The sequence below is a fragment of the Dasypus novemcinctus genome, chromosome 10 (genome assembly GCF_030445035.2).
Source record: "Dasypus novemcinctus isolate mDasNov1 chromosome 10, mDasNov1.1.hap2, whole genome shotgun sequence".
Taxonomy (NCBI): Eukaryota; Metazoa; Chordata; class Mammalia; order Cingulata; family Dasypodidae; genus Dasypus; species Dasypus novemcinctus.
Window position 1 is genome coordinate 13947891 of NC_080682.1, and position 27325 is coordinate 13975215.

At 39.1% G+C, this 27325-nt stretch overlaps 1 pseudogene; it reads right to left on the reverse strand.

The window, feature by feature from the left end:
- Positions 1–1060: 1060 nt before the first annotated feature.
- On the reverse strand, positions 1061–26522 carry LOC101418923 (DNA endonuclease RBBP8-like; annotated as a pseudogene).
- Positions 26523–27325: the final 803 nt, after the last annotated feature.

A 27325-nucleotide genomic window follows, 5' to 3' on the forward strand; every position in this document is an offset into this window, starting at 1 on the left:
GCCCCAACAAAAGTCTTGACATGTTCTGGGAGATGTTGGCTGCCCAAAGATGAGCATATGGATGACTCATGGCTTCTTATCTATTCTGTCAGCCTATATCTTTTGACGGGGAAGTTTAATCCATTAACATTCAATGTTATTACTGTAAAGGCATTACATACTTCAATTTTATCCTTTGGCTGTCTTTTTTCATATTTTATTTTTGTCTGTCTTTTTTCCCTTTGGGTTACCCTGTCTGATAGTCTTCATTTCTACACTCTCATCCCAGCTCTCTCTCTTGTTTTTTCCTTTTCTGGCTGCAGAACTCCCTTTAGTTTTTCCTGCAAAGCTGGATTCTTGCTGACACACTGTCTTAGTTTCTGTTTATCTCTGAATACTTTAAATTCACCATCATATTTGAAGGACAGTTTTGCCAGATAAAAATTTCTTGGCTGGCTGTTTTTATCTTTTAGTACCTTAATTATATCATACCACTGACTTCTTGCCTCCATGGTTTCTGAAGAGAAATCCATATTAAGTCTTACTGCTGCCCCTTGTAGTTGATGTTTCACTTTTCCCTTGCCGCTTTCAGAATTGTCCCTTTATCTTTGGCATTTGGCATTCTGAATACTACATGTCTTGGGTAGGGCTATTTGAATTGATTCTAATTGAAGTACACTGTCCTTCCTGGACACATATATACATGTCTTTCATGAGAGTTGGCTAATTGCCAGGCTATATGTCTTCCAATGCTCTTTCTACAACACTTCCCTTCTCCTGCTGGAACTCCCATAGCATATATGTTGGTGTGCTTCATGCTACCATTAACTCTCTGAGCCTGTACTCAATTTTAACCCATTATTTTCTTTCTCTGGTCTTCTCTCTTTCAATCTCACTTATTGTGTCTTACAGTCCCATAAGCTCTGTTATATTTCTATCTACTGTTGTAAATTTTTCCTCATGCTTACTCAATGTCTTCTTTTTTAAGAGGAGATCAGAAAAATCAGATTTAACATCAACTTAAACTGTAAATAACAAAAAAAGGAAAAAAATGTCCTCTGTCCTCCAGTTTTTGCTTACATCAATATCTTCCGCTCCTTCCCTTTTGGAGAAAGCATTGCATTGTAAAGCTACTGTCTTTTTGGATGAGAACTGGGATCAAGATTTTTCATAATGTAACCTCTCTCCATACAAGTTTGTTTGGAAGGAAAACCAACTTCCCAGAAATTATCTGGTGTGTTTGCTGGAATTTAGCAGAATACGTGTCTTGAGAAGGAAGCCAACTTCCTTTCTCCCTCTTCTGCTGGTATATTCACTTAATATTTTCATTCCTTACCTGCATGTCCAAGCAATTTTCTTCTACTTTTTCACAAATCACCTTAATATGAGGAAAATTTGGTAGGCTAGTCTCTCCTTCATCACCTTTAAATATGGCTCCACAAGTGTTTTCTGCTCAACTTCATCATGTGGCCAATGACAATTCCTCCTTTTCATCTGCTACTTGGGGAAAACTATCCACCAAATGGGACTCATATTCCTCATGTATTGTCCACTGCAACAAATCTTCCAAACTATCATTCCTCTTTGTTTCTACATTTGTACTTTTTTCTCCTTTCTGTTCATTCTTGCTTCTTAATTTTTAAAAGCATGGTTGTACTAACATAGAGCCTATGTCCACTCTCACTCCTCCTAATTTTGCCTGACTGCCACCCTTTGTATCTATTACAGTAAATATCCATTTAATCCTGAGAAATGTCTGCTCTTAGATCTGTACTCCATTGGATATTTTCAAAATATATGTCCTCATTGTTTTGTAGAGACTTTGTTTAAGCAATTCTGCATGGATTTAACTGAAGAACTGATGCAGGTTCACATGCTCCTTGGACTGACCTGGTTTTCAGTTTTATTGGCTCGTTGTTGTGGGAAAACAGTAGGAACATGGTTTGTAGTTGAAAGGTTTCCATAGTACAGACAAAAAAATGCAGGCTTAGGAACACCGCGCCTTGACTAGATGGAACACCATCTGGTCAGCATGAAAAAATGTTTGTGGAAGGAGGCATTTTGAACTTTGTATGACCTATACCTTATTATTGTAAATGTTGCACCTGTCCCCTATTCTAGTCAATAACAAACAACTGCTTGTTGCTTCTTAAATAAATACTACGTGGAAACTAGGGTTGAGGCTCTCAGGTTCAGAAGCTGTGAGCCCCCTGGTCCCATCTTTATTTCCTCTCTTGTGTCTTTCATTCTGTCCTTTCATTTCTTCAGTTATGTGTCACCTTCCATTCCTACACACCTATTGCTGAGCTGGTCTCAGCAACTGGTGCCCACCATGGGGCCCAAGGGAAAGAAGACCTTCAAGCTAAATTCAATGTGTTGTCACCACGCAGATCCCCATGGTTTAGAAGGCCTTCTGAGTCCTCGATGAGTAAGGACACTCTCAGGTATTCTAGATGAGTTACTATGGGAAACTGAGGCAGTTCAACAAAATATCGCCCATATGTCTGTCTCCTTAAGGCAGGAGGAACCAAGACCAGCAAGTCTTGTATTTTAGAACTTTTAGGGATTATAGAAATATATTGCTCATGGTTGCCAGTAGTAGGAAGTTTAGAATTAGAAGACTGGGAAAGAGTAGGAAAAGAGGTAGAAAACTATATGTACAAGGTGTTTTCCTTCCTGTTACTATCTGGTCCACTTGAATGAGTATTAAATCTGTTTTGGAACCTTTACAAACAGAAGATGAGGAAGAGAAAAATGAAAATAAAGAAAGTGAGGAAGTACCCCCCACTGAATTTTTTGAGGATACTAAAGTTATTTTGCCTTCAGCTCCTCCATTAACTGTCTCTAGAAAGTCACTTTCCCCTCTTGACACCTTCTCCCCCTCCTAGGCCTGGAGACTCTTGGCCAACATTGTCAGCTTTATAACAAGGCATTTTACAGCCTAGAAGGGAGGGTGGCTTGGAGGCACTTCTAATGGCCTTTCTGGTCACCATACGAGACAGAGTAGCTGCTGGAGTGGATCCACAAAACCTGAATGGAGTTTATGAGTTCACTCATGAATGCTTCCCATTTAAAATTTTGAGAGAGTTAAAGGTAGCAGCGCAACAATATGGTCCAAATTCTCCTTTTACCTGTGGAATGGTGCAGGGGCTTGCTAAAGGCTCTAGGCTGATCCTGGTTGACTGGTCTGCATTAGCATGCATCACCCTAGGATCTGGAGAATTTCTACAGTTCAAAACCTGATGGACAGATCATGCAGAGACTCAGGCTGCTCACAGTAGAGCCCATAATATCCCCACTTCCTTGGATCAAGTTAGTGGGGGTGGGGAATTGGGCAGGAGTCAATCAGCAACTAACAGTGAATGATCAGGCCATTGCACAGGTCCATCGCTGTTGCTTAAGGGCATGGGGAAAAATTGAGGCTAAAGGCCAGCCTCCAGTGTCATTTCATAAAATATTACAAGGACCTAAAGAACCTTACCCTGACTTTATTGCTCGGTTACAAGAGGCTATCAAAAAACAAGTCAATAATTGAGAAGCTGCTGATACTGTTTTGTAGCTCATGGCTTATGAAAATGCCACTCAGGATTGTCAAAGAGCTACTGGGATTATGAAAAGTAAAGTGGATTTGGCTGGATATATTAAATTTTGCCAGGACATAGGGATGGAGGGCCACTGTGCTACTATGATGGCTCAGGTTATGGCAGGAATGAAAAGAAATAAGAGATTCTCTGGAAAATGTTTCAATTGTGAAAATTTGGTCACATGAGAAAAGATTGTTGGAGAAAGTCCGAGTTGAAAATGGTTTTAGAAAACTAAGTAAATTACTACTCCTGGATTTTGGGGTCCATAAACATCCTTTCAGACTCAGCATATGTCGTCCAGATTACTCAGTGGATTAAAACAGCTCTTATCAAACCTAATGTTTTTTTCACAAACTTCAACAGATAATGGGAAATAGAAAGAGTCCTTTTTATCTCATTCATGTTCAATCTCATTCAAATTTTCCTGGACCATTAGCACAAGGCAATAATGCTGCTGATAAATTAGTCACTCCTGTTTTATAAGAAGCTATTCATTTTCAAAATCTAACCCATATAAATGCAGCTAGCCTCAATGCTCATTTTCCATTAACATGGGCACAAGCTAGGGACAATATTCAAACTTGTCCATCATGTCAAATTCTTAATAATCCAAAACAATTGGAAACTGGAGTAAATCCCCATGGTTTAACTGTTAACTCTCTGTGGCAAATGGATGGAACTCATATCTCCTTCTTTGGAAAATTATGTTATGTTCATGTTTCTATAGATACTTGCACAAGATTCATTTGGGCTACAGCTCAGACTAAAGAAACCCCCAACATGTAAGACAGCATTTGTTAGCTTGCTCTGCTGTAATGGGACTCCCCCAGTCTCTAAAAACAGATATTGTTCCTGCTTATACCAGTGTCTCCTTTAAAAGATTTCTAGTTACTGGGGGTATTTCACACACTACAGGACTTCCTTACAACCCCCAAGGTCAAGCTACTGTGGAGTGAGCAAATCAAACCCTTAAACTCATGTTACAAAAACAAAAAGGGGGAGACAGGGAAACACACAGATGCAGTTATACAAAGCACTCTTCACTCTTAATTTTCTTAACATTGGAACAACCCTGGAAGGGACAGCAGTTGAAAGACATTTCCAAACTAATCCTAAAACTCAAACCCAAACTCTGTCTGAAAAATCTTTAATTTGGTGGAATGATCCACTGACCAATGAATGGTCATCCAGGAAGCTGTTGACATGGGGAAGAAGGTTTGCTTGTATTTCCCCAGGAGATGGAGGGCATCCTGTGTGGGCACCAGCTCATCGAATACAACCATATCATGAACCCCAAGAGATGATTAAAGGTCTTATGGAACCCAGAACCCCGGTCATGCAGCTTGAGAGACTCTGATACCTGCATGACTGGGTCCCATTCTGAAGATGAGAGCAGCTTCACCTGCCACGGGGGGTTGAGTTAAACATCTAAAGTTAAGAAGCTGAACAACCGCTGAACAAGAGCTCAGTTACATCTTATATCAGGATTGAGTCTTTGCGTGATATGTATGCTTTGCTATTATTCTTACAAAAAGTGTTTAAGCACACAAAAAGGTTTATAGGCTAGAGTGGCTTTACATTAAGTGATCAAACAAAAGAAAGAAAGACAACAAAAGTGAAAGGAAGAAAGAACTGCTTTTGTGTTTGTTCAATGTCAGTGTGTGTTGTAATTATTTCTGTGTGTTGTAATGGTTCTTGTGATTGTTCATTGTCAGTGTATATTTTGATGCCTCCGGGTGGTGATATAATTTGATAAATAAAAGGTTCTGAAAGAGCTCTATTCAAATGGTCAAAAAATTAAATAAGCACTTATATTATTACCTAGGCTTAAAATGTTAATGAGATGTCCATAGTGGTAAGTCTTGATTAATAGAATTCTCAGTCAAATTGAAATGAATAGTTTACTTTTCTTCATAAGATAAAAGGAAAGATGTAAAAGTTAAGTGAATACTGAAAAAGGTAAAAAGTTTGTGGGAATGCTAACTGACATGTAATAAGGTATATTTTGTCCTAAAACAAAATGGTTAGTATGGAGATATGCGGGACAGAACTAGTATGCATATATCAAGTTGTAAATGTATTGCGGTAGCATTCAGTGTGATAATGTTTCATAAGAGTAGAACAAGCCAGATTGAAATGAGAAAGTGCAAAAACTGTGTAAAAAGGTCAGCAAAGGACTCTTGCAGTTCTTCAAGGCTTTCTGCCCTGGCCTGATGGCAATGAATCTGGCTGCATAGAAGAGACCTGTGCAGTGAACATGCTAAGAAACATCAGAGGGAATAGGCAAACAATTGGGACAAGCTGTAAGGTCCTGGCTACTCTATCCAATTCTTAAATGCTGTGTAGTTGGGTAAAACAAAACTATGCCATCTGCTGTAATTGATAAAGTACAATATTTTCTTATATTTGTGAAATTTATAATATTTTTGGAATAGTAAAAATCTTTCATCCCTCACATAGTTCAAAACCATTACATGTGTTCACTGTAAAAGGCCCTTCAAGCAGCAAGAAATCACCAAAAGTATCATTGCTGCATTGCAAAAACAAAAAGGGGGAATTGTTGTGGCTTAGGAACACCAGGTCTTGACAGATGGAACATCTGGTCAGCATGAAAAAATGTTTGTGTAAGGAGGAATTTGAACTTTGTATGACCTGTACCTTATTATTGTAAATGTTGCACCTGTCCCCTATTGTAGTAAATAACAAACAGCTGCTTGTTGGTTCCTAAATAAATACTATGTGGAAACTAGAGTTGAGGCTCTCAGTTTCAGAAGTTGAGTCCCCTTGTTCCAACTTTATTTCTGCTCTTGTGTCTTTCTTTCTGTCTATTTCTTCAGTTCTGCGTCACCTTCCCTTCATGCACACCTCCTGCTGAGCTGGTCTCAGCAGCTCTTGAGACCCAGCACCCTTAATGTCATCAAAAAGATTCTGTCCTCAAACTTTCATGTGGATGTGGACTGGATTTTCTTCTTTTTTTTGTAATGGTGTTTTATTATCTGGAGATGATGTAGGCTGGGGAGTGGGGTGAGGCTGTTCATCTCTCCATAGACAACCTGAGCTGTATATGCCCTGAGCTGTGCATTTGGGACAGTGAGAACTGCAGCCCTGCCCTTGGTAAACATGACAAAATTCCAGGCCCAGAGAAACAGTTCAGCAATGCAAACTCTGTAAACTTTAATTATTCAGGGAAAATGCAACCCAAATATGCTCAAAGCTTATCTAGAATGTATGGAGTCCATGCTAAAAGCTTACCTAGGATATGGAAGATATATGTTTTGTTTGTTTGTTTTAAATTATTTTTTTCTCCTTTATTTTTTTAAATGTTACATTAACAAAATATGAGGTCCCCATAAACCTGCACCCCTTACCCCACTACTCCCACACCAACAACCTCTTTCATCATCTTGGCACATTCACTGCATTTGGTGAATACATTTTGGTGCATGGCTGCACCACATGGATAGTGGTTTACATTGTAGTTTGTACTCTCCCCCAGTCCATCCAATGGACCATGGCAGGACATACAATGTTCAGCATCTATCCCTGCAATACTACCCAGGACAACTCCAAGTCCTGAAAATGCCCCCACAGCATATCTCTTCTTCTCTCTTCCTACGATCAGCAACTACCATGGCCACTTTCTCTACATCAATGCTACATTCTTCCATTACTAATCACAATATTTCCAATACCACTCTAATCCACACTCTATTCCTCCATCCCATGGGCCCTGGAATGGTTATGTCCACTCCACATCTATATCAAGAGGGGGGCTTAGATTCTACATGGATGATGGATGCAATTCTCCTGCTTGCAGTTGTAGGCACTCTTGGCTCCCTGATGTGGTGGTTGACCTTCTTCACCTCCCTGTTAGCTGGCCAGGATAAGTCCAATAAACCAGATGGTAGGAGTTGCAAGTCTGCTGAGGCTCAGGGCCTGGCTGTCACACGGACAATCCAGAGATTCAGGTCTCCTAAGTATACACCAACCCCAGCACCAACCACAGGTCTGGTAAAAGAACAGAAGAGGCAAGTGTAGAAAGGTCATATCTGAGTCCAACTCCATCACCTTCAGGAACACAAACTCCGAAGTAGGGCCAACTGACATGGCACTGAACTCCAGAGCTATCTGCCAACACCATAGAACCTGTGGGTCTCTGTAGCCCTCAGAAGAACCAGTACCTGCCTCCAGCACGCGGCGTGGTGGCGGCGGTACCTCTCGCAGCTCAGGGTGTTCGGGATCCTGTCGCAGTGAGCTCGGGCCAGGCCGAGACGCAGCGTGGGCCCCCCTGTGTGCGGTGAGGGGCGCATTTGACCTGTGGGCAGGCGGGCAGCAAGTGCGGGACCAGAACCCTCAGTGGGAGCGCCCGTTGCCCCCCTCAGATGCCCGCCTGCCCCCAGCTCCATGCCCATTTTGACTACCATGAACTTGCTCTAGGATTCATTGTACAGCAGTTTGTCTTGGATGGATTTCTCAGAGTGGAATTAGCAACAATGATAAATTTTAGGTCACAGTAGAGTCACATAGAGAATCAAGGGGATAGTCAAGACTAAGAAAATGGGAGGGTGGGGCAAGATGATGGCTGAGTGAGCTTACCTGATAATATCTCCTGCAAAGAAGCAGCTGGGCAGAGTTGGAGGCTCTTTGGGACCAGGCTGTTACAGGATTTTTGCAGGTGCTGCAGGGAACATCTCACATTTGCTGGGTTTCCTCATCCTCCACTGCCTCATTTCTGTGTGAATAGATTTTGGCTATCTACACTATTCTCTTTCCCCTACATCTTGATAGCCTCCATCACCTACTGTCTCTCCTATATTCCACCTCCCTTTCTTTGATCCACAACGTGTCTAACTCTTAATTTCTAATACCTTTGTTTTATTTTCTGTCTGTTATCCACTCTTGAAACTATTGCCTTTCTTTTTTCTTTCCCTCTCTCACGAAAACAATAGCTTTTTAGTTCATACCATATTCCTCCCATATTAGGTCGACTACCTCATTATAGGTACTCTACCTACTGCTACAACTTTACACAACTTACATGAATCTAATATCCATCCTCCCAGACCTCATATTGTTGCACTGTTAACATTTATCACCAATACTACTTTACACATTTTCCTTGCTTACACAATTGCCTTTCCCTGGCCCTAATACTTTCCTTTAAAGTGAACTCAGCCAGCAATAAGAAATTAGAATAAGAAGAACAAAGTGACAAAGAGAAGATATAACACTTATGCAAAAACAACAGCTAAATAATCCCCAAGACTAGACAAAGGAACTGATTAAACCTGTCAAGATAAAATGATGACCAGACAGCAACAAAAATCTACAAACCAAACCAGTAATCAGGAAAACATGGCTGAATCCAATCAACAAACTAAAAATGAGGAAGGGGAGCAGAACTTCGCACAAGTAATGAAAGATCTCAGAACATTTATCACCGAAAAATTTGATGAAGTAAAGGAAGAGGTTAACAACATGAAGACAACACTTGGAGGGGAAATTACAGACATACGCAAAAAGATAACAGATATGATGGGAATGAACACGACAGTTCAAGAAATCAAAAATACACTTGCAGCAAATATCAGCAGACTAGAAGAGGCAGAGCAGAGAATTAGTGATGTGGAAGACAGTACAATGGAAATCAAACAGATATTAGAATTGGTTGATAAAAAGATAGAAAAAATCCAGCTAGGACTTAGGGACCTGAATGATAATGCAAAATGCTCAAACATACATATTGTAGGCATCCCAGAAGAAAAAGAGAAGGGAAAGGGGTCAGAAGGAGTGTTGCAGGAAATAATGGCTGAAAACTTCCGAAATCTACTGAAAGAGACAGATGTACATATCCAGGAAGCACAGCGCACACCACTGGTCATAAACCCCAACAGGCCCACCCCAAGACATATACTTGTCAAATTATCCAATGGTCAAGAAAAGAAAAAATTTTAAAAGCAGCAAGAGAAAAGAAAAACATCACATACAAGGGAAGATCCATAAGATTAAGTGCTGATTTCTCATCTGAAACCACGGATGCAAGAAGGCAGTGGTATGATATAGTCAAGGTACTAAAGTGAAAAATTTCCAACCAAGAATGCTCTATCCAGCTAAACTAGCATTCAAAAATGATGGAGAGTTCAAAATATTCACAGATAAACAGAAACTGAAAGAGTATGCCAACAAGAAACCTCCCCTTCAAGAAATTCTAAAGGGAGTTCTGCAGGAAGAAAGGAAAAAACAGGACAGGCAGAGTTGGAGGGGAGTGTAAGAGCAACAAAAAAGACAAAAATAGAAGGAAAAAAATGCAAGCAAAATATGAGAAACACAAATCCAATCAAAATATGGCTAACACAAATAATTCCTTGAAAGTAATAACACTGAATGTCAACAGATTAAACTCACCTATCAAAAGATTCAGACTGGGACATTGGATAAGGAAATATGACCCATCTATATGCTGTCTACAAAAGACACATCTTAGACCCAGAGACTCATGGAGGTTGAAAGTGAATGGGTGGAAAACAATCATACAAGTAAACAATAACCAAAAAAAGGCAGGATTAGCTATATTAATATCAGACAAAATAGACTTTAAATGCAAAACAGTTGTGAGAACCAAAGAGGGATACTACATTTTAGTGAAAGGGACAATCTGTCAAGAAGATCAAACAATCATAAATATTTATGCTCCTAACAAGGGTGCCTCTAAATACATGAGGCAAACGCTGGGAACACTAAGTGAAAAAATAGATGCATCTACAATTATAATGGGGGATTTTAAGACACCACTATCAATTCTTGACAGAACATCTCCAAAGAGAATAACTAGAGAAATAAAACATTTGAACAGTGTATTAGAGGAGCTGGATCTAATAGACATATATAGATCATTACACCCAAACACAGCAGTATATACATTTTTCTCAAGTGCACATGGATCATTCTCCAAGATAGACTATAGGCTAGGCCACAAAGAAAGGCTTAATGAATTCAGAAAGATCGAAATCATACAAAACAATATCTCTGACCACAGTGGAGTGAAGCTGGAAATTTGCACGGTCCAGAGGCCCAGATTTCACATCACTATTTGGAAAGTGAACAGCACACTCTTAGAAAAACAGTGGGTCAAAGAGGAAATCTCAAAAGAAATCAATGACTACCTTGAAACAAATGCTAATGATAACACAACATACCAAAATTTATGGGAGGCAGCAAAAGCAGTACTGAGAGGGAAATTTATAGCCATAAATTCATATATCAAAAAAGAAGAAAGAGCAAAAATTGAAGAACTAACTGCACACTTGAAGGAATTAGAAAAACAACAACATAGTAACCAAACAGGAAGAAGAAGGAAGGAAATAACAAAGATAAGAGAAGAACTAAATGAAATAGAAAATAAGAAAGCACTTGAAAAGATAAACAAGACCAAGAGCTGGTTTTTGGAGAAGATTAACAAAACTGACAAACCTTTAGCGAGATTAACAAAGAAAAAAAGAGAGAAGATGCAAATACACAAAATAAGAAATGAGAAAGTCGATATCACCACTGACCCCACAGAAATAAAGACTATAATAAAAGGATACTTTGAAAAACTATATTCCAACAAAAATGATAATTCAGAGGAAATGGACAAATTCCAAGAAACACATAAGCAGCCCATATTGACGAAAGAAGAAACTGATGATCTTAACAAACCAATAACAAGCAAAGAGATAGAATCAGTCATTAAAAACCTCCCAACTAAGGAGAGCCCAGGGCCAGAAGCTTCACAGGTGAATTCTACAAAAACATTCCGGAAAGAACTAACACCAATCCTGCTGAAACTATTCCAAAAAATTGAAACAGAAGGCACATTGCCTAACTCCTTCTATGATGCCAACATTACCCTAGTACTAAAGCCAAACAAAGACACCATAAGAAAGGAAAATTACAGACCAATTTCTCTAATGAACCTAGATGCAAAAATACTGAACAAAATACTTGCTAATCGTATTCAACAACACATTAAATGAATTATACACCACGACCAAGTGCGATTTATTCCAGGTATGCAAGGATGGTTCAACATAAGAAAATCAATCAAGGTGATACACCCTATAAACAGATTGAAGGAAAAAAATGACATGATTATATCTATAGATGCAGAAAAAGCATTTGAGAAAATACAGCACCCCTTCTTGATAAAAACACTCCAAAAGATCGGAATACAAGGAAACTTTTTGAACATGATAAAGAGTATATATGAAAAACCTACAGCCAACATTGTTTACAATGGAGAAATCCTAAAATCCTTCCCTCTAAAGTCAGGAACAAGACAAGGATGCCCATTGTCTCTGCTCCTATTTAACATTGTCTTAGAAGTAGTTGCTCAAGCACTGAGGCAAGAACCAGATATAAAAGGCATTCAAATTGGAAAGGAAGAAGTCAAAATTTCATTATTTGCAGATGACATGATCCTATATATAGAAAACCCTGAGAGATCTACAACAAAGCTTCTAGAACTCATAAATGAGTTCAGTAAAGTTGCAAGTTATAAGATCAATGTGCAAAAATCAGTAGCATTTCTGTACACCAAAAATGAGCAATATCAGGAGGAAATCAAGAAACAAATACCATTCACAATAGTAAATAAAAAAATCAAATACTTAGGAATAAATTTAACTAAAGAGGTAAAAAACTTATACACTGAGAACTATACAAGACTGTTCAAGGAAATCAAAGAAGACCTAAATAAATGGAAGAATATTCCTTGTTCATGGATAGGAAGACTGAATATTATTAAGATGTCTATCCTACCAAAACTGATCTACACATTCAATGCAATCCCAATAAAAATCAACACAGCCTTCTTTAAGGAACTAGAAAAACTAACTATGAAATTTATTTGGAAAGGAAAGAGGCCCCAAATAGCCAAAGACATATTGAAAAAGAAAAATGAAATTGGAGGAATCACACTTCCTGACTTCAAAACATACTACAAAGCTACAGTAGTGAAAACTGCATGGTATTGGCATAAGGAGAGACACACAGACCAATGGAATCGAATTGAGAGTTCTGATATAGAACCTCATATATATAACCATATAATATTCGATAAAGCCACCAAACCCTCTCAACTGGGAGAGAATGGCCTATTCAATAAATGGTGCCTGGAGAACTGGATAGCCATATGTAGAAGAATGAAAGAGGATTACCATCTCACACCTTATACAAAGATCAACTCAAGATGGATAAAAGACCTAAATATAAGAGCCAAGACCATAAAGATCTTGGAAAGCAGTGTAGGGAAACATCTACAGGACCTTGTAATAGGAAATGGCTTCATGAATATCACACCAAAAGCACGAGCAGCAAAAGAACAAATAGATAAATGGGACTTCCTCAAAATTAAAGCCTTCTGCACCTCTAAGGAGTTTGTCAAGAAAGTAAAAAGGAAACCCACACAATGGGAGAAAATATTTGGCAACCATATATCTGATAAGAGACTTATAAGTTGCATATATAAAGAACTCATATATCTTGAAAATAAAAAGATAAACAACCCATATAAGAAATGGGAAAAAGATTTAAACAGACACTTCTCCAAAGAAGAAATACAAATGGCTAAAAAGCACATGAAAAAATGCTCCAAATCTTTAGCTATCAGGAAATGCAAATCAAAACTACAATGAGATACCATCTTACTCCCATAAGATTGGCAGCTATGAAAAAAACAGACGAATACAAATGCTGGAGGGGATGTGAAGAAAGGGGAACACTCATCCACTGCTGGTGGAAATACAGAAGGATCCAACCATTCTGGAGGACAGTTTGGCAGTTCCTCAAAAAATTAACCATAGATTTGCCATATGACCAGCAATACCACTGCTGGGTATATATCCAGCAGAACTGAAAACAAGGACACAAACCGATATATGTACACCAATGTTCATAGCAGCATTGTTTACTATCGCCAAAAGTTGGAATCAACCCAAATGACCATCAACAGATATGTGGATCAATAAAATATGGTATATACACACAATGGAATACTATTCAGTTGTAAGAACAAATACACTACAAACACACGTGATAACATGGATAAATCTTGAGAACCTTATGTTGAGTGAAGTAACCCAGGCATTGAAGGACAAATATTAAATGACCTCAATGATATGAAATAAGCAAGCTGCCTCAGAGAATTACAGACTGGAAAATAGGCTTACAGGAAATCGGGGGTGGAGGAAGGATGTGAGCCGATGTCTGCAGGGGTGGAATCTATGTTGAGCTGGCGGTAAGTATGAGGACAAAGAAGAGATAAAATGGGGGCAAGGGGTTGCCTTGGGTGGGGCTTTGTGGGTTTGAGGGGGGCTGGGGATGGGCGGATGGGTAATATTGCCCAAAAAATTGGGGGGAGGTAAGGGCAACATATGAACATAGGGGAGTGTCAGGTGTTGGTTGAGAGTAAAATGCTGAGAAAATCATATCAAAATATAATTAGGAGTGTTATCTGTTTAGGATGCTCGGAGGGGATGGTCTGATGCAGGACGGACTCCTTGGGAATGTCTGAATGCTCATTTTGCCAGGGTGGGTTGTACCATTGGCTAGAGACCCAAGAAGTGAGAGTTGGGGTGGACCCACATCCTGAGGAGGACTAATGCCATCAAATAGGGGGAACTGTATCTCTCGAGAGAAAGGGTGGCTCCCAGGGCATTAGGGCAGTTGAGCAAGTCAGGCCCTGAACACTGTTGCAAGTGTCACTGGATGTGGCTCCTTGGGAAATGGAGATTGGCTGTCGCTGTGGGCCCCAAGGGAAGGGGAAGATGGGTGTTGAATGGATGGAACCAAGGTAAATGTGGGGGCAAGAGAGGAGTTTCGTGAGAGTACACGAGATGAATATAAAACATGTAATATTACACCAAAAACATTTAGGGTACGACAGACTAATAATGTAAACCATAATGTAAAACATAGGATAACTAAAAAATTTAGAAAACTGTATATCCTAAAGTATGGACCACGTTGTTATCACAGATGTAACCTTGTTTGAAAGCTATTGTTTCGGAGTCTGTACATCAGTTTCAGTAAATATGATATGAATAAGTTAAAAGATTATCACTGTGGAAGGGAAAAGGTTTTATGGTGGCTGTGTGGGAGTACTGTATATTTTATATATGAATTACTGTGATCTAAGGCTCTTGTGAAGAGAAGCTCAATAATTAGGAAAAAAGAAAAGAAAAAGATAGGATGTAGAATTTTTTCCAAATCAATATGTACTCTAGATCTAACCTTTAAACTCATCTCTATATTCCATTTTCCTAGTAAGGGAACCTGACATTATATTGGGATTTGCTTTACAGGAAGTTTTGGATCATAGAGTGGTTCAATAATGGTGGTGGAGGAATACTGGTATGGGATGTTATTGACAGTCTATATATGGTTGACAGGGAGTTATACAGGACATATGTCCAGGGTGCATGGTAATGTTTGGGTATACTCATAGTGGAAACAATTAAAAACAACAGCTGAGGGGGTACTGGGTTACTGGCCGGGAGGGCTCTGTCATGGTCCCTAGGAGAGCAGTGGCAGCCCCTCAGGTGCAACGGTAAGAACCAGGAAGGAATGAGGGTCCAACAGTGGGCTCCTGATAGTAATGACTGTGCTTGTGAGCCTATATACCTGAAATGAGAACAAGGCCTAGAGCAGCATTGTGCCTGGGAGTTTCCTCCTGACAGCCTCCATGTTACTCAAATGTGGCCAGTCTCGAAGCCAAACTCAGCATGTAGATGCAGTGCATTCCCCCAGTGTGGGACATGACACCCAGGGATGAGCCTCCCTGGCACTGAGGGATCACTACCAAATAGCAGCTGAAGATGCAACTAGAAAATGACCTTGAATTAAAGGTTCAATGCAGACCAGCAGAATATCTCTGTCTACATATAATAACATGACTTTAAAATGCTGTTTGACCTAATGTAAGGGGGAAATGGAAAGGAGAAATGAGTTTATATGGCTATGAGTCTCTAAAAAAGAGTCTGGAGGTTGTCAGAAGGATTGCCATTATGCACACCTGAGCAGAGTCTCAGAGACAGATAAAGTAGATACAACCTCAGATATTGGTTATTTTGAGGGCTAAAGAGACCCACGGGTTCTATGGTCATGGCAGATGGGGTTCACTGCCATGTCAGTTGGCTCTTCTTTGGAGCTGGTGTTTCTGCATGATGGAACTGGACTCAGATGGGATCTCTTTTCACAAGACTTTCATGCTACTTTACTGGAATTGTAGTTGGAGCTGGGGTTTAAGATATATCTAGGGGATTTGAATCTCTGGACTGACAATATGGTAGCCAGGCCCTGAACCTCAACAGACTTCAACTCCTACACTCTGATTTATTGGACTTACCCCACTCAGCTAACATGGAGTTGAAGAATGTCAACCACCACACCATGGAGCCTAGAGTGCCTACAACTAAAAGCAGGAGTATTGCATCCAGTATCCATGTGGAATCTAAGCCCCCTCTTGACATAGATGTGCAATGGACACAACCAATCCACTGTCCACCCAGAAAATGTGGCATTGGTGTGAGAAGGGTGGCCATGTTGGCTGCTGGGTGAGGGGAATGGGAGGAAGAGATGAGATGTGGAGGCATTTTCGGGACTTGGAGTTGTCCTGGGTGGTGCTTAATGGACAGTTATGGGACATTGTAGATCCCCCCAGGGCCCACTGGATGGAACGTGGGAGAGTGCGGGCTATGATGTGGACCATTAACTATGAGGTGCAGCGATGCCCAGAGATGTACTTATCAAATGCAATGGATGTGTCATGATGATGGGAGAGAGTGTTGCTGTGGGGGGAGTGGGGGGTGGGGGCGGTGGGGTTGAATGGGACTTCATATTTTTTGAATGTAATATTTTTTAAAAAATGAATAAACAAAAAGATAGAGAGAGAAAAAAAGAACTAGTACCTGCTTCTATCTACTTTGGCTGTCTCTCTAGCACCCTGCTGAGATGGGTGTAAGCATTACTCCTTTGATGACCTCCGAACTCTTTTTAAGAGACTCATAGCCATATATACACATTTGTCCTTTCCATTTTCCCCTTTTATCCAAAGTCAAAAAGCAGTTTTTAACACCTAATATTACCTATAGGCTGAGATATTCTGCTGGTCTGAGTTGATCCTTTTATTCAAGGTCTTTTTCTAGTCACATCATCAGCTGGTGCTTGGTAGTAATCCCTTGCTGCCAGGGAGCCTCATCCCCAGAGACATGTCCCATGCTGGGGGGAAGGTAATGCATTTACATGCTGAGTTTGGCTTAGAGAGTGGCCACATATGAGCAACATGGAGGTTCTCAGGAGCTAACTCTTAGGAACCCTGGAGCTCTAAGCCTAGTTCATATTTCAGGTACACAGGCTCATAATCATAGCCATGAGTATCAAGGGCTCATTGGAAGATACATGTTAATTCAAGCTTATTGAGCACTGAAACAAAGAAGCCATTTGGTCCTTCCTCTGTATAAAAAGAACTCAAAAATCTTGTTTGGGGCTCAGATTTTGCATGAGAATCTCTGAGACCAGCCGGTTGTAAATACATCTTTTTCCTTCCCAAAATTATTCCTGAGTATGGCCTTTCTCTATACAAATAATTGAACCTCTCTTGACTTCTCCAACACAGAGGATTTACTCAGGGACTGGAGGATGCATTCTTGCACACAGAAATCCTCTGGGGAATCTTTGGTTAACACACAGTTCCCATTCAAGGCCTCATGACTTGAGGAAGAACTCTTTGTAATGGGTTTCAAAGCCTCATAAGAGTCACTTGCCTAGACCTGTTTTCAGAGGCCTTATTTCCTTGACCTTTCTCTTGACAACTGAATAGTGATCAGACAGATCCAGAGGTTTATCCACTACCAAGTCACCACTGATGTAAAAAGAACCGTCCATTGGAAAAGGAAAAGCATTTTCTTTATCAAAGGAGGCTTTTAGGGAAATGTATGTGGCTCAGGTGACTGAGCTCCTACCACATGGGAGCTCAAGCTTCAGTTCAGTACCTCCGAAAGAAGAGGAGCAAGAGAGCAAGATGACACGATGGGCTGGCATGATGGGTTGGTGTGGCAACCTGAAGCAACAAGATGACACAGTGAGATGACACAACCAAGAGACACAGCAAGGAAACACAATGAGAGATGCAACAAAGCAGGGAGCAGAGATGGTTCAGGAGATTGGGCACCTCTAGGTTCAGTTCCCAGCACCTCCTGAAAAGAGACCAGCACACAACAAACAGACACAGCAAATGCAAACAATGAGGAGGTACAAAGAAAGAAAGAAAAATAAATAATTCTTTAAAAAAATGATCTCTGCCACACTTGCTTTACAAAAATAAAAAAGGCTTCTGGCAACTTACTTCATGATCACTTTCTTCCTCATTTTTATTCCTTTTGCATGTTCTTCCTTCCATTCGTTTCACAGGCACCAATCGTTTATCAGTAATGCATCTTTAATTTTGGCAGTACTATCTTGTGAACCCATGGACTCATTTGTATTTTTATTTATAAACATCTGTTTTTTAGAATATGGCTGGCTAATGACCATGTTCACTTGAGACTCAAGATTATGATATGTCAAAAAGAAGCTGTCTTCAGATTTTGATCTAGTTTTCTCTGATCTTGAGTTAGAAATATTACTGAGAAGGACTCTTTTCAGATAGATTTTTAACCCCAGTCTCTAAAAGAGAAGTTGGCAGGCTTGTATTTGAAATTAAACACGTATAATCCTTGGGCCAGCCCTGGAATCAGCCAGGATCCTTTTAGTGGGAAATGGTCCTTAAAGGCCATGAGCTACTCCTCAGTTGAGTCACTGTTTTTAGGTTGTCATTGCCTCTTTTGTTTCCAGTAGACAGTGCCAGGAAATACCTATTTTCTGAGAAAAAAGAATCATTCATTACTACAAACTTATGCTTCCAATTCAAAGTCTAGATACCAAGTTTTTACTTAACCTTTTTGACTTTGGTCTTACATCTCTTTTCTCTTACACTGAAGTCTTGCTTCATAGCAATATTAACATAATTACTTCTTTGTTCCTTTAAACATACATATAATAGTTTCAAAATAACAGTAGCAACATCACAACAATAAGATTACTGAATGCAGTTTCAAGTTTTTTGCTTTTGTTTTTGTTTAATGACCCACTGTTAACATTAGATCATATTTATGCATTTTATAATTAATGGAAGTAATGTTTTGCGCAGCATGGCTGTGTCACCAGCCTGAAAATAACCAGGATCATTTGATTCCATTTACTTTCTATTTCCAGGGGATTTATTTTTATTTAATTTTGGTGGTTTTTAAAAAATCCTATCAAATATTTAAATGTTGCAAGCTAAAATATTAAACAAGAAATTCTGTCAACCATGTCTATACCTCATAAGTAAAAGTTACCAGTTTTCAGTTCATTTTTCCACTATTTTTTAAAGTGTGTATACATATTAGTGAAAAATAGTAAACTATAAACAATATCCTGTTCCTTCCTTTTTTTATTTACTTATTTTGTAACAAAAAAAGAAAATACATACTCTACAGAACTCACCCATTATGTTTCTTTTTCCATCCACATTCCATTCCATTGTGTTGGCACATTTCAACTGATTCAACAGTACCCTGATGGATATTGCAGTGATTTTTCTGATCTTCTGATACTAAAAATAATATTGCAATGAATATCTTGCATGTGCCTCATTTGGCATTTTGCCAACATATTTTGGAGGCTAGATTCCTGAAGTAGAATGCTGAGATAAAGGACATATGCCTATGTCATTTGTTTAGATATTGTCAAAGCTCCTGCTTAAGGGTTGAACCACTCAAACTGATTTTTCAAATGTGTTTTTATTCCAAAAGTTGTGAATTTATAAAACAATCATACACATGTGTAAAATTCCCATACAACATCCCTTCACCAACACACTACTATATGGTGGAACATTTGTGAGACGATGAGATAATATCATCAGACTATAACCACCACCCATGGTCCATAGCATACATTTGGCACACTTTTTCCATACTGCCCCTTTATCAACACAGTACATCTTTGGAATTGATGCAAGAATATTACAGTATCATTGTTAACTACAGTCCATAGGTCACACCAGTTGTATTTTACTGTGTCTTTCCACATTCCTACCACCCTGAATTAGTGATGGACAGATGGGCACTCTTGCATCTGTACCATCAACCACAATTCTCATCCACCTCTGGGTTCACTTTGTTTTTCATTCCCTAGATCATACTCTAGCTTTCTTTCTTTTTTTTTTTTTTTTTAGGAAGCACCAGAAACCAACCCAGGACCTCCCATGTGAGATGGAGGCATCCAATCATTTGAGCCACCTTCACTCTCTGCTTGTGTTTCTCATTGTTTTCTTCATTGTGTCATCTCATTGTATCTTGTCGCATCAGCTCACTGAGCCAGCCCATTGCATCAACTTGCTGTCTTGCTCATCTTCTTTAGGAGGCACTGGGAACCAAACCTCAGATCTCCAGGTTGTATGTGAGTGCCCACCTACCAAAAATCAATTAAATTGATTTTTTTTGTTTTTTAAATTTGTTTGGGCTTTATTATTACTATTATTTTAATGTTACATTAAAAAAATATGAGGTCCCCATATACCCCCCTACCCCCCTCATCCTGCTCCTCCCATAACAACAACCTCCCCCATCATGAGACATTCATTTAACATGGTGAATACCTCTCTGAGCACTGCTGCACCACATGGTCAATGGTCCACATTATAGTTTACACTCTCCCCCAGTCCACCCAGTGGACCATGGAAGGACATACAATGTCAAGGGACTATCCCTGCAGTACCACCCAGGACAACCCCAAGTCCTGAAAATGTCCCCACATCACATCTTTCATCCCAGTCCCCACCCTCAGCAGCTACTGTGGCCACTTTCTCCATCTCAATGCTACATTTACTTCCATTACCAATCACATTAGTTCCAGAACAGAATATCAGTAAGTCCACTCTAATCCATACTCTATTCCTCCATTCTGTGGACGCTGGGATGGTTATGTCCACTCCACCTCTGTATCAAGAATTGCTTAGATTCCACTTGTATGATGGATGCAATTCTCCTGCTTGCAGTTGTAGGCATTCTTGGCTCCCTGGTGTGGTGGCTGACCTTCTTCAGTTCCCTGTTAGCTGGCTGGGGTAAGTCCAATAATCCAGAGGGTAGGAGTTGCAAGTCTGTTGAGGCTCAGGGCCTGGCTATCACATGGACAGTCCAGAGATTCAGGTCTCCTGAGTATACACTAAACCCCAGCACCAACCACAGGTCCAGTAAAAGTGACAGGAGAGGCTTGTGAACAAAGATCACATCTGAGTCCAACTCCATCACACTCAGGAACACAAACTCCAAAGTAGGGCCAACTAACTTGGCACTGAACTCCATCTGCAATGACCATAGAACCTGTGGGTCTCTGTAGCCCTCAGAAGAGCAAACACCTGGGCATGTATCTACTTTAGCTGTCTCTGGGACTGTGCTGATGTATGCATAAGGGCTACCCCTCTGATGATCTCCTGGCTCTTTTTTGGAGACTCATAGCCATATAAACGCATTTATCCTTTCCACTTGCCCATTTTATTCAAGGTCAAAAAGCATATTTAACTGCTGCTGTTACGTGTAGGCTGAGATATTCTGCTGGTTTGAGTTGACCCTTTTATTCAAGGTATTCTCCAGCCACATCATCAGCTGGTATTTGGTAGTAATCCCTTGGAACCATGGAGGCTCATCCCCAGGCGTCATGTCCCAAGCTGGGGGCAAGGCAATGCATTTACATGATGAGTTTGACTTCAAGACTGGCCACATTTGAGCAACATGGAGGCTCTCAGGCACCCTGCAGCTCTAGGCCTTATTTCAGGCCCACAGGCTCATGAGCATAGTCATTAGCATCAAGGGCTCATTGTTGGACCATCCTACCTTATTCGTCTTAACCATTGCATTCAGGGGATTGTTGCTGTTCCATTAGGGAATGTGACAGAGCTTCCCCTACCAGGAATTCAGCACTCCCCCAGCCATTGTTCCCAACTATAACCACTATGAAAATATCCAAACATTTTTTGCTCCAGGATATGCCCTGGAGCACTGCCTCCTAACCTTGCACTCCCCACCAATAACACCCCACACCAGTATTCCTCCCCTGCCACTGTTGAACTCCTCTGTGGTCCAAAACCTCCCCAAAACCAAAGCCCAATATATTGCCAGGTTCCATTAATAGTAAAATTGAATATAGTGATGAGTTTAGAGGTTAGATATAGAATACATACTAATTTAGAAAAATTAAAGTAAAAATAAATTGGGATATCAAAAAATTAAAAAATTAAAAAGCTTTGTTTTTGATGTTTTGCCTTCTACCACTGCAATATATGTTGCCATGTATGCATATTGGCAAGGCAACTTCTTCCATCTCTTCCTCAGTATCTACGTTCTTTCTTTTTCTTTTTCTTTTCTAATTATTAAGCTTGTATTCACAAAAGTTTTAGACCACAGTAATTCATATATACAATATACAGTACTCCCACATATTCAACATCAGACACTTTGTCCATTCCCAGCAATAATCTTTTTATATATTCATACTATATTTACCACAACTGATGTACAGATATTGAGACAATAGCTTTCAAACAAGGTTACACTTGGGTTTACTTTGTGGTTTATATTTTAGACTATACAATTTTCTAAATTTTTAGTTATCTTATATTTTATATTGTTATTTTCATTTTAACCTATAGGCGCCTATACATTTTTGGTGTACTTTAACATGACCTATATCTATCCTTGCATAATCTTGTGGAAAACTTCCATTGCCCCACAGTTACACTGATTCCACCTATTCAATACCTCTTTCCCCCTCCCCTCAGGGCCCACAGCGACAATCACTCTTCATTGCTTGAAGGGCCATGTTCAGAGATACTTGCAACAAAGTTGAGGCCTTGACATGCTCGACTGCCCTAATGCATTGGGAGCCACCATTTCTCTCAAAAGATACAATTCCCTCTATTTGAGAACAACAGTCCTCCCCAGGATGTGGGTATACCTTCACTCTCATTGTATGGGTCTCCATCCAATGATATAACCCACTATGACAAAATGAGCAGTCACACACTCCCTAGAAGCCTGTCCTGTGTCAGATACTCCCCTTCAAGCATCTTAAACAGGTAACCTTCCTTGTTATATTTTTGAAAAAGTTTTCTCAACCATATACTCTCAATCATATACCTGACAATCTCCTATGTTCATATGTTGTCCCAACCTCCCCCCAATTCTCAGGCCTTAGTACCCATCCTCCCATCCTTAGGCCCCCTCAAGCCCACAAAGCCCCACCCAAAGGTATCCCTATGCCCCCATTTTATCCCTTCCCTGTACAAATACTTACCTCTAGCTTATCATAGATTTCATCCAGGTAGGTGTCAGCTCGCAACCTTCCTTTACCCCCCAAATTCCTTTGAGTCTATATCCAGTCTCTAGCTCTCTGAGGCAGCTTGGTTTACTTATTTCATATCATTGAGGTCATGTAGAATTTTCCTACAAGGTTCTCAAGATTCATCCATGTTATCACATGTGTTTATAGTGTATTCATTTTTAAACCTGTGTAGTATTCCATTGAATGTATATACCACATTTTATTTATCCATTCATGTGTTGATGGGCATTTGGGTTGATTCCAACAATTGGCAATAGTGAACAATGCTGCTATGAACATTGGTCTAGATATATCGGTTTGTGTCCTTGTTTTCATCTCTACTGTGTATATACCCAAGAGTGGAGTTGCTGGGTTATATGGCAAATCTATAGCTAGTTTTTTGAGAAACCACCAAACTGTCCTCCAGAATGGCTGGATCCTTCTGCATTCCCAGCACCAGTGGATGCGTGTTCCTATTTCTCTACATCCTCTCCAGCACTTGTAGTCTTCTGTTTTTTCATAGCTGCCAATCTTATGGGAGTAAGATGGTATCGCATTGTAGTTTTGATTTGCATTTCCCTAAGAGCTAGAGATTTGGAACATTTTTTCATGTGCTTTTTAGGCATTTGTATTTCTTCTTTGGAGAAGTGTCTGTTTAAATCTTTTTCCAATTTTTTAAATGGGTGGTTTGTTTTTTTATTTTCAAGATATAGGAGTTCTTTATATATGCAGGATATGAGTCTCCTATAAGCTATATGGTTACCAAATATTTTCTCCCATTGTGTAGATTCTCTTTTCACTTTCATGATAAACTCCTTTGAGGTGCAGAAGGCTTTAATTTTGAGGAAGCCCCATTTATCTATTGTGCTTTTGCTGCTCATGCTTTGGGTGTGAAGGTAATGAAGCCATTTCGTATTATAAAGTCCTGTAGATGGTTCCCAACATTGCTTTCCAAAGTCTTAAGGTCTTAGCTCTTATAGTTAGGTCTTTGATCCATCTTGAGTTGATTATTGTATAAGGTGTGAGATAGTAATCCTCTTTCATTCTTTTCAATATGGATATCCAGCTCTCCTGGCACCATTTGTTGAAGAGGCCATTCTCTCCCAGCTGAGAGAGTTTGGTGGCATTATTAAATATTATATGACTGTATATATGAATTCTATATCAGAATTCTCAATTTGGTTCCATTAGTCAGTGTGTCTATCCTTGTACCAATACCATGCTGTTTTCACTGTTGTAGCTTTGTAGTATGTTTTGAAGTGTGATGCTTCCAATTTCATTTTTCTTTTTCAATATGTCATTGGCTATTCAGGGCCTCTTTCCTTTCCAAATAAATTTCAGAGCCGCTTTTTCTAGTTTATTAAAGAATGCTTTGTTGATTTTAATTGGAATTAAGTTGAATCTGTAGATCAGTTTTGGTAGGATAGACATTTTAATAATATTTAGTCTTCCTATCCATGAACAGGGAATATTCTTCCATTTATTTAAGTCTTCTATGAATTCCTTGAACAGTGTTGTATAGTTTTCTATGTATAATTTTTTTTACATCTTAAGTTAAATTTATTCCCAGGTATTTGATGTTTTTTTTTCACTATTGTAAATGGTATTTGTTTCTTGATTTCTTCCTGAGATTGCTCATTATCAGTGTACAGAAATGCTACTGATTTTTGCACTTTGATCTTATAATCTGCAACTGTACTGAACTCATTTATGAGTTCTAGAAGCTTTCTTGTAGACTTCTCAGGGTTTTCTATGTATAGGGTCATGCCATCTGCAAATAATGAAATTTTGACTTCTTCTTTTCCAATCTGGATGCCTTTTATGTCTGGTTCTTGTCTCAGTGCTCAAGCAAGTACTTCTAAGATAATGTGAAATAGAAGGGGTGATAGTCGGTATGCTTGTCTTGTTCCTGATCCTAGAGGGAAAGATTTTAGGATCTCACCATTTTAATGATGTTGGCTTTTCATATATATACCCTATATCAGGTTCAGAAAATTTCCTTGTATTCTGATCTTTTGTAGTGTTTTTATCAAGAAAGGGTGCTGTATTTTGTCAAATGTTTTTTCTGCATCTATAGATATGATCATATGATTTTTTTCCCTCAATGTGTGTATACGCTATATTCCATTGATTGATTTTCTTATGTTGATCCATCCTTGCATACCAAGAATGAATCCCACTTGGTCATGGTGTATAATTCATTTAATGTGTTGTTGAATACAACTAGCAAGTATTTTGTTGAGGACTTTTGCATCAAGATACATTAGAGAAATTGGTCTGTAATTTCCCTTTCTTGTGGTATGTTTGGCTTTGGAACTAGGGTAATATTGGCATCATAGAATGAGTTAGGCAATGTTCCATATGTTTCAATTTTTTGGAAGAGTTTAAGCAAGATTGGCATTAGTTCTTTCCAAAATGTTTTGTAGAATTCACCTGAAAAGCCATCCGACCCATGGCTCTTCTTAGTTGGGAGGGTTTTAATGCCTGTTTCTACCTCTTTTCTTGTGATTGGTTTGTTGAGATCATCAATTTCTCCTTTCATCAATAGAGACTGCTTATGTGTTTCTAGGAATTTGTCCATTTCCTCTAAATTGTCTTTCTTGTTAGAATATAGTTTTTCAAAGAATGTTGGTATGATAGTCTTTATTTCTGTGGGGTCAGTGGTGATATCCCTTTCTCATTTCTTATTTTGTGTATTTGCATCTTCTCTCTTTTTGTCTTTGTTAGTCTAGCTAAGGGTTTATCACCTTTATTGATCTTCTCCAAGAACCAGCTCTTTGTTTTGATTATCTTTTCAAGTGCTTTCTTATTTTCTATTTCATTTAGTTCTGCTCTGATCTTTGTTATTTCTTTCTTTCTTCTTCCTTTGGTGTTACTTTGTTGGTTTTTTATTAATTCTTCCAAGTATGCAGTTAGTTCTGCAATTTGAGCTCTTTCTTCTTTTTTGATGTATGAATTTATGACTATAAATTTCCCTCTCAGTATTGCTTTTGCTGCATCCCATAAGTTTTGGTATGTTGTGTTATCATTATCATTAGTTTGAAGGTAGTTATTAATTTCTTCAAGATTTCCTCCTTGACTCATTGTTTTTCTAAGAGTGTGCTGTTTAATTTCCATATCTCATTGCATGATCTGGGCCTCTGGCCCTTGCAGATTTTCAGCTTCACTTCACTGTGGTCAGAGAAATTATTTTGTATGGTTTTGACCTTTTTGAATTCATTGAGACTTTCTTTTTGGCCTAGCCTATGGTCTATCTTGGAGAAGGATCCATGCGCACTTGAGAAAAATGCATATCCTGCTGTATTTGGCTGTAATGTTCTGTATATGTCTATTATACTCCTCTAATATACTTTTCTAAGTTTTTGTTTCTTTATTGATTCTCTTTTGAGATGTTCTGTCCAAAGTTGGTAGTGGTGCCTTAAAGTCCCATAGTATAATTGAAGAGGCATCTATTCTTTCACTTACTTTTTCCAGTGTTTGGCTCATGAATTTGGAGGCACTCTTGTTAGGAGCATACATGTTTATGATTGTTCGTTCTTCTTGAAAGATTCCCTTTCACTAATATGTAGTGTCCATCTTTGTCCCTCACATTTCTTTTGCATTTAAAGTCTATTTTGTCTGATATTAATATAGATACTCCTGAACTTTTTTGGTTATTGTTTGCTTGAAAGATTGCTTTCCAGCCATTCACTTTCAACCTCCTTGAACCCTGGGTCTAAGATGAGTTTCTTGTAGACAACATATAGATGGGTCATATTTCCTTATCCCATCTTCCAATCTGTGTCTCTTAACAGGTGAGTTTAATGCACTTACATTCAGTATTATTACGTTCAAAGAATTACTTATATTAGCCATATTTTCTTAGGATTTGTGTTTGTCTTATGTTGTTTGTTTTTTCTCTCTTTTTGTAGTTTTAGTTGTTCTTACACTCTCCTCCAACTCTGTCTCTCCTGTTTTTTTCTTTCCTCCAGCAGAACTCCCTTTAGTATTTCTTGAAGGGCAGGTTTCTTCTTGGCATACTCTTTTAGTTTCTGTTTATCTGTGAATATTTTTAACTCGGTATCATTTTTGAATGCTAGCTTTCCTGGATAGAGTATTCTTGGTTGGAAATTCTTTTCTTTTAGTACCTTGACTATGTCATACCACTGCATTCTTGCCTCCATGGTTTCAGATGGGTACTTAATCTTATGGAGCCTCCCTTGTATGTGATGGTTCTCTTTCCTCTTGCTGCTTTCAGTATTTTCTCTTTGTCTTGTGCATTGGATGATTTGACAAGTATATGTCTTGGGGTAGGCCTGTTGAGATTTATGCTATACGGGGTG